This window comes from Dreissena polymorpha, chromosome 1 (assembly GCF_020536995.1).
Source record: "Dreissena polymorpha isolate Duluth1 chromosome 1, UMN_Dpol_1.0, whole genome shotgun sequence".
Taxonomy (NCBI): domain Eukaryota; kingdom Metazoa; phylum Mollusca; class Bivalvia; order Myida; family Dreissenidae; genus Dreissena; species Dreissena polymorpha.
The window spans coordinates 27217198-27225795 of record NC_068355.1 but is presented as its reverse complement, the minus strand read 5'-3'; the positions used below and the strand labels follow the sequence as shown (position 1 = coordinate 27225795).

The 8598-nt window shown below is 36.1% G+C and overlaps 1 protein-coding gene across 3 annotated transcripts in view; it reads left to right on the top strand.

Annotated features, from left to right (window-relative positions):
- Positions 1-8598, top strand: part of LOC127864941 (uncharacterized) — a 186726-nt gene that overhangs the window by 46747 nt on the left and 131381 nt on the right. Inside the window, exon 1 of one of the 3 annotated variants that reach the window (XM_052404833.1) lies at positions 4717-4801. The exons of the other annotated variants lie outside the window; for them this stretch is intronic. The gene's annotated coding sequence lies outside the window, so the exon portion shown is untranslated. Of the gene's footprint in view, positions 1-4716; positions 4802-8598 lie in introns of those variants that run through there. 3 annotated transcript variants of the gene reach the window in all.

Here is an 8598-nt window from a genome sequence, read left to right as displayed (position 1 = left end):
ATTAGTTATGAAAATAACCATTTTCACATTTAATCCTTAAAGTGACGATAACTCATCTATAAATAGCGCAAAAATAGTCGAACTCGATTTGTTTCCCTGCTGGTTCCAATATTACAGGAAACGCATCTGTAACATCTTTTGAGACTTTTACACGAGAAGTCAAGCATGAACATAGATTTAAGAACTCTAAGGAACTTTCCAAAAACTCCTTTCTTCTCTAACGATGAAAATTTTGACATGTTAACTTTATCAAAGGCTTTTACGGAAGTCAACATACAAACAATAGAATCGACCACCCCGTTTTGAAAGATATTTTGGACCATCGCCTGTAAACAAAAGACATTATCAACTGCCGAATATCCTATACGGAAACCTGCTTGAGATTCATCAATCTTATTATTTTCTTCTGCCCAGTCATACAATCTCTTATTAATTATTCCAGAGAATATTTTATATAGAATATTCGTAATAGATATACCACGATAGTTACCAAGGTTATTACTTGGACCTGACTTATGAATCGGTGAAATGATACTTTGACCCCACGACTCGGGAAAGTTACCAGTGTCTAATATTTTATTAAACAACAACAACATTATTGGAGAAATATCCGTTTTTGAACACTTGTAATTCAGATGGAATTCCGTCCAGACCACAACTTTTACCATTTATTAATTTGGATATTGACCATTCAATTTCTTTGCAAAGTGAAAGGATCATTAAGTGAATTCGCCGTATCATCAGAATAAAGCATGGTCATTTCCAACAGTGGAATCAATAACAATAGAGTTCATCGACTAAAAGGCCACTGAAATATTGTAACCATTCTATTTTTGAGATACTAGAGTCAATTGGTTTGGCTGGTTTACTTTTCTTTAAAACCTTTCCAAAACATTGTATGATTATTACTACAATTAACTAGTTTTTTGGCGGTTTAACCTTTGATATTCGTATACTTTTGACCTACAGTGATTCTTAAAATTATTTCGTTTATCTTTAAACAATCTGAGATCTGACTCTAAATGGGAGCTACGAAATTTACGAAGAGCGATATATTTTACCGACTTTAAATAGTCGCACTCGTCATCCCACCAAGGTGGTTGTGATGAAAATACCAAAAATTAACCAGCATACATTTACCGGCATCCTGATATATAGCCTGTAATCAGATCTACCGCAGATTAACATTAGAATCTATGGTATCACGCAAAGTGTTATACCGATTCTGTATAATTCCCTTAACGTTAGTACAAACTCGTCACATAACGAATTACGCCATCGAAATTTCTTACATGTGTTAAGTGGGATAATCATTATATTATTTACAATAGTATTTGACCTGTAGTATTTGGAAGCTCAAATACACAAGAATCGGAAAATGATCCGAATCGTCCCTGTTTATAACTTGGAAGTCTTTAATGTATTGAAAAAGTAACGATGAAGCAATCATATAGTCAATGACACTTGCGCCATCATTTGAAAAAACATGTAAATTCACCACATCTATCACCAGGGAAGCGGCCATTGAGAATGTGTATGTCAAATATGTAACATAGATTTACCAGGGATTACCATAATTATTACACGTATATTATCCTTATTGTTGCGTGGGATATCAAATGTGCTTCCATCATAGTCTATATTACCAAAATGTAAAAGAGATCATCGAACGGAACATAATCCAAAAAATCTTTACATCTGGAATTCAAATCACCTGCAATGTACAACAATGCTTGTGGATAATCATAAGTTATAGTTTCTAAATTATCATACATTTGAGATATGCCATTCTTCTCATCTTTATCATTATAGTAGCATGATCCTTCAGGAGATACATACGTAAAGTACATTATAATGTCCTCACAATCATACAAGGTAGAGTATTCACAGTACAAAATAACACAGTTTTCAAATTGTTCATAAATTCGTCGAATAGGTACTTGCTTATGTAGTTTACTACTTATATAGACACTAATTCCCCCACTATTTCTTATAGCATTATTTTTCATCTTTCTCACAGAGTCGTAATGAACATACGATTTTATAAAGTCATTAAAATCCCCAACATATATAGCCCAAGTTTCACAAATATGTATTATATCAAATGAACTTAAAACTTAGTGACCTCGGCATTTTCAAAATATTTGTTTAATCCACATATGTTCCATGAAATAACCTTAACGCTAGCATGTTTATAAACAATGTTCGTATTAGGACCTTGACCTAGTCCCTATTCGGAGAGAGAGTCATGCCTGTTCGCTTCGTGATTTGGCGTAGCTCCATTGATTGACTGAGCGTTACCATGTGACCGGTCGTCATCGTGTTCACTGTTCACGCGTTGAGATCCGACCAATCGCTGCTCATCATCGGTGCGGTTTTTCTCACCCCCTTGATGATGGAATGCACGAGGTCTAGAGCGCTTCCCAACGTAAACAATTTGGTCTGTGTTATCATCGTATCTATAGATAGTGTCATTTACAAACAACTTGTCGTATCGAATAGATGCGTAATGCCCATTGTTGCGTTCACGTACCATGCGTTCCCCGAGTATTCTTCTGTGTCGTTTTACACGGTCTGTGTAGTCTTGTTGTACAGAGTACTTAGGGTTTGTGCCCGATTTTAGTACACTCGAGGCTTTAATCATAATTAATTGACAGTCTTTGAAGCGCACAAAACGGGCTATAATTGTACATGCATTGCTGTCATTCGATTTAATCCGGTGAGCACGGTCAATATCAATTTGGTCCGCTTCGTCTCCAAAGTTCAATGTTGTTTTTAAAAATTTCGAAGTTTTTCTTCAGTTACACTCCATTGCTCGTTAATATTGCCACTGATACCATTAAATCTCAAATTGTTTCTACGCGACTGACTTTCATACTGGTCTAGTTTGCTTTTCATTTGAGATATTTCATGATGAAGAGACATATTGTCTTGTTTTAGTTTTTCATTGTCAGACTTCAACTCATTCACAGTTGATAAAACTGAGTCTAGTTTCGAGTTAATATTGCCGATTTCCGTCGAAACTGTAATATTTTGTTGAGTCAAGTCGTGCTTCATAATTCTTAAAAAGTCAAACATACCTTCCGTACTCTGATTGTGATCAAATGTGGTAGTAGCTGCATTAGATGTAACATGATCATGTGCCCATGCCGCTCGAGCTGGAGGGTCACGTTGACCTTGGGGGTCCAAATTCTGGGTCTGATGATGACCATGGACAGGAGAAGCATGCTGGTTTGGCTGTCTATGTTGGTTTTGCGGCGTGGTATATGTAGATATCGACATCTGGCGTGTCACGACACCCTGGTTCCATTGGGCGGCGCCCGTCCCCGGCCTGGTGGGCTAAGGGGTCGTTGTTGGATTCTCATGTTGGCCTCCGCGATCGAAAACCCTGTTTTGCGATGATGTTGTTTTACGTGAACTGTCAGATTTTGGAGGTCCCGGGTTGCTCTCGACATCTCCGCAAATAAGCAGCAACGCCATAAAGCACGTGGTTAACCGAAAGGCGAGTTTAAAATTACTCCCAACGTGCACACACAACACGTCATGCTTAAAAACAGACTTCTTCGATTGTGAAAAACATCCTATTTTGACCCTCCACTGGTCAATGCTAATCCCCATTGTTATTTTCGCACTTAAATTAATATAAATTGTCCAATTTTTGACGAGCATAGAAACACGCAGCCATCTTATCATGTTATTCATGCGGTACAAGTGTGTTTCATTGTTGTTATTCATGCGGTACAAGTGTGTTCATTGTTGTTATTCATGCGGTACAAGTGTGTTTCATTGTTGTTATTCATCCGGAACAAGTGTGTTTTGTATTTTTTTCTCCGTTTTATTAAAAAAGAATGGCTAAATAGATGAAGGGTCAGTCCTACAACAAAAAGAGAATGACATGAATGGGGTTTATGCGTGTCATTTGGGTACTTCTGCAATTTGTTCTCCGTCTGGAATTTCAATCTATGAAGATAATCGTATTTGCTATTAAGGTTATTTGGACATGTTATACTTATTTTGTTCAATACAGAGTCCCCTTACCATCCATAGTCTATATATTATATATCATATACGATTTTGTGTGTGCCGGATCCCTATGTTACCATCTATCACATTCCTACCCTACCTCAGGGACCTTTGTTTGTATAGCTCACTACCTACCCGTCACACCAATTTTGATCAGAATATTCACATCTCTCATCTAGTCTAGCACTCCAATGGTCGAAAAATCATTACAAATCATGTTTTTATCCTGCTTGCAGACGAATTTCTGTTGTTTTTTTAAATTACACTACCGGTAATTCCGATTCCGATATGTTCCCGTTATTATACTGCAAACTCTCAAAGCATTTTACCTGGCCTATCCTTTATTCGATACCTGGTATAATTTTCGTATGTCGTCTTCAAATAATTTCAATTAAAAAGCATGCCATACAGTGCAGCGGTAAAACAGCAGATTTGGCAGCCTTATTTTGACAAGCATATTTCGACAAAAGCCCCATACAACAGAAAACACACACTAAAAATCATATTTTAATTAGAATGCTATACAAATTTGATTTCACCAAACTACTTAATACATATTTGGATATAAGAAATAGCCATACAAGACATGTCAATGATAGCAAAATGGCTTTTATGCAAAGGAAGAATAGGTGCTCTTTAGAAATTACTCACTGAGGAGAGATACACACTATTTTAGTTGTATGTTACCCATGATGGCGGCGTTAACAACGCTGTCAGTAAACGAATATAAAACATACACTGTACTAACGAAAATAAAACGTATAATGACATCAAACAGGTAAATACTTGTTCCTTAAATGTATATTTACGCACTCAGTATTTCTTTACGATGGTCTTATTTCTCCAATGTCAATATTTCAAACAAATGAATTGTAAACTGTACATTTTGTCAAAAAAAGATGATAGAGTTGCCCCCCTTTTCTTTAAATATTGTGACTAAGAATCGAAAGGAATATACATTGTAATGTCGATGGTTTTGTTTACGTTGAAAACATCGACACGATGTCACACGCATGCACTTTGTCTAATTTGTTTAAGTATTAATACTACCATTGAAAATAAATACAAAAACAACCAAAAGAAGGGAAAAAGACAGGTAAAATTTCAATTCGAAATATTAGCGCAATGTCGGGTAATTCCGACAGTCGTCTAATTTCGACACTTTTCACAGTATTTATCAGACCAGTCTTAAATCATCATCATCCCGTATGATTTCGTTGTAAAATGTGACGTAGTTGGTGTTGTGACGTCACCAGATAACATCTCTCTATCAAACGTCTCGCTAATTGCATGTAAGTGAGTCATTTAAAATACGTACATTGTATTACTTAGAGAATTTTTATAGCGTTATGAGCTTCGCTAAGGGAGGTTACATAATTGTCAATTACGTCCCTTCAGGATTTCGCTGTATTTCTGATATTTGTACAAGTTCTAGTATAAAATTTGTTTCACTTGACCTGTATTTGTGTTTGAATAGTGCAAATCGTTTGTTAAACTATGATTTGTGGGGTGTCGAAATTATCCTCCGATTTTATACGATGGTGGGTAATTCCGACACTCCAAATGTTTTCAAGCATTCCCAGCGCATATGGAAAGATAGTTTCGTTGAATAGAATTACTCTTTAAATAGTTGACGCAGCTTATTGAATATTATATTTAGCTCTCTCTATATCTTTTCAAGCAGATTGTATAAAATTAGAGCTATTTAAAGATTGTAAAGGTTATTGATTAATGAAAATGTATTTTTTTTACTTAATTATATCGTTAATTGGATCACCTGTGATCACCTCGGATGCTGCGCAACCACCGTAAACACCTGTCTGCAAGGGTCATTCGCGCGTTTTAAATGTACATGTACAAAAGAAAATCATATACATGTGTACTACATGTAGATGTTATAAGTATGTGCACACGTATGCACTTAAATTTGTACAGTACATAACGTCGGAAACGTAAATAAAGCGTTTAGATGATCAATACTATTAACTCTTAATGGCAATGCCAAATATATCGCGAGATATTTCAACTTTAGTTGAAATTCACAACGAAACTTTTAATGGAAATCAAATGATCACAATGTTGTACCCGCTACGAAATTTGTATTTACAAATAAATACACCCACGCCAATTTTCGCGCGCTTTTTATCAGGACAAAGAAATTCATTTATTTTATCTAGAAGTTGCTAACCGAAAATAGCTGTACCCGGCGCGTGCAAACCGTGTAAGATGATTTTCGCATTTTGGAATACAACTGTATTGTTTAGGGGCTTACATGCAGTTCATCAAACCTTTAAATAGAATCATATGCCGAAATTCATTTGATACTTTCGAAAATTGCGAACGTTTATGTTTATGGCATTCTCGAGCACTCTTATCGTCTATATTTCCCTCAGATAATTTGCTTTAAAAACGGAAATCGGGCGTATATGGGATTATCGAGTAATGGATAATTAAAGAAGGGAGAAGTTGCATGTATTCGATAGATACAGTTGACACATATGTATCGGAGGCGTTTTATTGTCGCCAATATATTTTAAATACTTATCACATCCTTTCGACCAGCATGTACATTAAAATAGAATTTATTTATTCATTATCACTCTTAAATTAAAGGGATCAATTCAATACGTTTATGTTCAATTATATTTAGCGAACACGATGATCACCGCGGTAGATATTATGGGTCCGCGGTGTTAGTCTATGGCAAACGGCCCCCGCGACATTTGATCTGAACACCTATCGCGGGGTTCATATTGGTAAGCTTTAAGACAGTGAGATGAACATTGCGGCGAGTGGCGTTTGTTTAAGTACACGGTGTCTGTACTGTATATTGAGTCAAGTGGGAGCACAATACGAACTCTAAATGCAATTTATTTATAATTCTCTGATTTGCAAATTAACACTAGTTTAGTATAATCCTATTTATTAAAGCTCCACTGCATGGAAAGCCTACGACTTATTAAAACACTCTCTCCTGATCGCTAGGCGGACATCACATCCACTAAACCACCACAACCTTATTAACAATCGATTGGTCATTTTCGGCTCGGGTACTACTTACATATACCCCGGGTACGCTTAAGTATACTTACATGTACCCCGGGTACAGTTATACTAAAATCTACCCGGGAATTTTTACGCTAAATCGGTCGTCGTCGGCTATTTTTTTTAGATTAATTATGTTCATATTTATGATAATTTTCTGTTAAATTGCCTCTATATTATCGGAACCCATACTCAAAAAGCATGTTGATGCAGTTTATAAAAACAAATAACAGAAGTTTGTTTCGTAATAACGGTAATCGGTAGCGCGTTTTACGACATCTGATTTAGGGCGGGAATAAAACTCGGGTACAGTCTAATTTCGACCGGGTACGTTTTAGTATATTTACCGTACCCGGGGTACATGTAAGTATACTTCAATGTACCCGGGGTAAATGTTAGCAGTACCCGAGCCGACAATGAACAATCGAGCCTAATTAACACTAGACATTAAAGAGATCGTGAAATTCTATTAATTGAGACATACAATGTAAATAACTGATTAAAACAGTTGTTGAAAATTAATACAAAGACAAGTGTCGAAATTAGCCGCTGACTGTCGAAATTAGCCGCTTACTGTCGAAATTACACTCCGCCGCATTTAGTTAAATCGCTTGAAGTTTTGAATTATGCCGGCAACGATAATAACGTTCGTTAGCAAATATCAACAAGTCAAAACGGTGTTTTTCATCAAGTTTGGGCACTTGGAGGGTAATTTCGACACATCAGGACTAAATCAAATTTTACTCTTAAGGTGTCGAAATTACCCGACTTTGCTCTACTGCGACTAAAATAATCCAACTGTATCCATTTCCATGACTTAATTAGTCCTCTCCATCTAAATGTCCACATAATTTCTAAGTAGCTGTCAACTGCACTTCAGTAGTGGTAAAACAACACTTCAACAAATACTTTAAGTATATTTTGATTTTCAGAAAATGTTTCATGCATTATTATAATAGATTCTTGCCTAAGAGCACATACATCCATTATGGCCTCAGGCGATATATACACATGTTTAGTTGGAATAGGGTATCTCGCCTTTGAGTCGCACAGGTTAACGGTATAAGTCTATAATACAAAGTTTGTGATCAAAGCCGGGACTCGGCTTCTGCAGGCTTTAACTATAATATCATGGGAGTCTATTTTACAAATAATTATTTGATTCCCAGCTTATTCTCATTGAAAAATAGTTGAATAACAATACCCACTGAATTCGCCCATGAGTCGGACACATTCGCCCTTAACACGGACACAGATTTGTATTAAGCATTTATTTGATAATCCTTTCCCTATTATTATTAAAGTGTAAATTGCACAGTAACAGTCCTGTGTTGATTTTTTAAGTGTATTATTTTGTCAGCATGTTGACGAAAATATGTTATAAAAAGAGGAAAATTGACATGGTCACTTGAAGTGTCTATCAGACTTTTACAACAACGCAACCATTTGTAGCACTGGGGGTAACAAAGAAAAGTACAGATATACAAAGATAAAACATCAGACATTCCCAAAAGTGCAGGACCGTCGGAC